Source organism: Solanum pennellii, chromosome 7 (genome assembly GCF_001406875.1).
Source record: "Solanum pennellii chromosome 7, SPENNV200".
NCBI classification, from domain to species: domain Eukaryota; kingdom Viridiplantae; phylum Streptophyta; class Magnoliopsida; order Solanales; family Solanaceae; genus Solanum; species Solanum pennellii.
Window position 1 is genome coordinate 16,096,031 of NC_028643.1, and position 3,895 is coordinate 16,099,925.

Below are 3,895 nucleotides of genomic sequence, written 5' to 3' on the forward strand. Positions count from 1 at the left end.
GTAGTGATTCTTCTAGCCTTGTTATCATGTTTGTTATTGACTTATGATGATGTATACCCAAATTATGTTGAATTGAGGGTTTGTGGTAAGACCTTGATGATGAATTATGAAGGAGACTTGGTAAGTCTTATGATCCACATCCTTTACTTAAAATTATGGTTAATTGTGATTAAGTCATGATGTTGTGTTGGAGTATGCCTTGTATTAGGATTGATAGGATAGTAAGATGTTGAATTGAAATATCTTGACTATGATTTTGTGAGGTGTTGTCTGAAGATGTAAATGTTATAAGGATGGTGAATGATTTACCAATGTGCCTTATCCTGATATGAGAATGTTAATGTGCTAACTTCACCTATATGAATTGTAATGAAAGTACAATACTCATGCTATTCGTATTGAGCTATGATAATAATGAATATAAAAGGATTAGACTCTATTACCTACAATAGGCTATGATGAATAATAAAGACATTAAAGACATCTAAAAAAATGAATCTAGCTTAACACTGAGTGAACTAGAGTGTGGTCTGTCCCTTCCCACATAAGGAAGGTAGGGTCACTAATGTACTCTTGAAATTGGAGACTACTAATGCATGTAGCATAAAGAGGGTCCCAACTATATCTCCTAGTTCTTGAACAATATTTCCCCCCATAGGAATACTATCTAGTAGATTCACGTAGTTGCTATGTTCATGTTTTGGTACTACCTTTGCAAGTAGTCCGCCTTCTTTCGGTGTAGGGTTCCATGACACTGGATTCCATATTATCTCATGTGGTCTATGTCGGTTAGGGCAAGTCGTTCCCAAAAGTTAAAATGAACTAAATGATTAAACTCTAGCTAAGATGACTTAAGGGGTTTAGCTTAGTGTAGGTAGGGTTATGAGACTCTACCTAAACATTGCACTAGCTAGACTTAAGAGAGTCTTATAAGGATGTTCTTATGTATGAAAATGCTTATAATGCTATATGACATGTATCTGATGAACTTGCACATTGTTGATACTATATGTTTATTGGTGTCACTTATAAATAAGTGATGGTCTATATTGTTAAAGTATGATGTTATGTACCATTAAATGTTATGATATGTGAAGTAAGATGTTAGCCATGATGCTTGTTGGGTTACTTGATTGAGTAAGGTTATGGGGTTTTTCTTGGTCATTGCACTTGTGTTATGGGGTTTTTCTTGGTCATTGCACTTGTTGACTTGATAGGGGTTTGTGGGAACTTGTCTTGTTTTAGTCATGTTTAAAGGTATCCTTATTGATTCTTGTTACTATTATGACCTGATGATAGAGATTTTTTGCTAACTATTCAACTATACACTATGCATGTTGACTTGACTGACTTGATGTTGTTGTTCTCGTGATTCACATGCCTATGAATTAATGAACATGTCCTATTGGCTGGTATGATATTTTTGAATGTGCATAAAGGTTTATAATGAAAAGTGCATACTTTATGAAATGTTCCTTATCTTAGCATATTTTTCAAAGTATGTGTGCATATGGTCTGATACTTAGTACAAGTGGTTTACTAACCCCATTTCTTCCTTTTCCCCAACATTTTAGATTTCGGTCGTTGAAGTGCTTTTGAAGATGAATTGAAGAAGAGATGGATCTTTTGATCATCCAAGTAGGGTAGGTCCTCCCTTTTCGAGGGCAATGCTACTATCTAGCTAATGGATTTATTTTGAGTTTAAGAATTCTATGTTTCTTTCTTTTCCATTTAGTATGAAACATTGTATTGCCCGTGTGAGGCATTCTTACTTTGATGTATGGCTCATGCCCAAGTCCTTACACCCTTATTAGATGGTTATGAGATGAGACGACTATTATGACTATGTTATATTTTATATACTTATGTGCAATAAAATTAGAAGACTAAGTAATCTTCCTATCCGAAGGGTCTATTTATACTCAATATATATATATACTATGTGTATGTAAAGGTCTATGTAAACCTCCGAGTAGATATTATGAAAAGTAATAAAGTTTTCACTATTTTGACCAATGAATGCAATGATGTAAGCTAAGAGGCTAGTCTTAGTCGTCTAAGAGGACGACGATGCCGGTTACATCAGGTGCTATTTCTGGATGTGACACTCCTTGGGACCGCCAATTGGCTGAGAGCCTGCTTCTGGAAGGACATGCATTTACCACATGAGAAGTGGCAGCTTTTCTGACAGTTTTTTCTTGTCATCTTTCACATACGTAGTCTTGTAGGTACCAGTTCCCTTGCACACTTCTTTATGAATTCTTGAAAGGCTTGCTTGATCTTTTTCTTCTTTGAATGAATGAATTTAATAGGGTGTTTTTCATGCTAAAAATATCAAACATAAATAGTTATTATACGTTGGACAGACACCCTCGTCCATTCTGATTGGTGTAGTAAATTGACGCCTCACCAACCTCCAACAGGACAGCTTTACAACTGTACCCCACTATAGATCTGGATGAGCGAACTAAGATAGGGACCAGATCCCTTCATTTGTGAAGATCATCAAAACACCCAGATTATAATATTTTCCCCCTTTTTGATGATAACAAACAAATATACTTCACATTGAGTTTATCATTTGTTTCATTGTCAACTGTCCCAATAGCAAGGATCTAGTTCCTTATTAGATGTTTATGTTTGTTGTGTCATCAAAACTTAATATCAACTCTGAAATAACATTTTCCCTTTTTTTGATGATAACAGACTTATTCATCAGTTTCATTTATCAACAAGAATTCTTGGGGTAACTGGAGTTTCATCATCAGACTTATTCAATAGTTCCCCCTATCAACAAGAACTCATGGGGTAACTGGATTTTCATCATCCCGAAGTTTGTCAACTCATCAAAACATCAGCATAGCATTTCTCTGCTTTTTTATGATGACAAACTTGTTCAACTTCTTCCCCCTTTCGGAAGGACCAGGTCCTCTTCAAGTATCTAGCATTGATTCCCCCAAGTTGGCAGAACCATTTCCTCTTCAAGTAGCTAGCATTGATTCCCCCTGTCGGTAGATCCATTTCCGTTTCAACTAGCTAGCATTGATTCTGACTATTGGAATGACCCATGTCTTCTTCAAATACCTAACATAACTAATCTCATACCTTAAATGATACCAGTTTTCCCCCTTTTGACATCATAAAAAAGGGTTAAAGCAGTAAATCAAGTTGACAGAAATGTAGTTCCAACAAATTCATCGACACTTGGGCAACACTTAGCATGAGTAAAAACTGCGTAAAGTAATGAGACAAACCAGTAAAAGCAAGACATTCTTCTTTCAGAAATAAAAGATCAACCATCAATGCATTACATATATCATTAAGAATGAGAACCAAGGCAATGCCTACTGAGTTTCAATTAAATAGAGGAATGATTATTGACACAAGAATTTAGGGAAAGAAGGATTTTCTTGGGAGCATGGGATTGAAAGAATAGAATTAATAGAGCATATCCCTTAGCATGAGATTTTCATAATCTTCTCTTAACGTTCGGCATGTTGTGCTGCCCAACCTTTATTTTGAATCTTCAGGGATGCCAATTTCACTACACCATTTTCGGCCTACAGCAACACCACGTAAGTTTAGCCTAAACTAGCAAAAAGTGTGGCCTTTGATAAAAGGCTACACTTTTGGAAATTCAGCAACACTTTTTAGGGGCTTCCCAAAAGAAGCGTAACCTTTGACATTAGACAACACTTTTTAAATGTTGCCATCTTTGGCTACACTTATAAAGCGTAGCCAAATAGGTATAAGGGCACGCTTTGAAGACGTGCATTAGCAACACCTATTTTTTGTTAGACTACACTTAAAAGCGTTGCATTTTCAGATTTACTGGTCACACTTAAAAAGTGTTGCCTTTTATTGGTCATCTATTGCAACACTTTCAAAGTGTAAC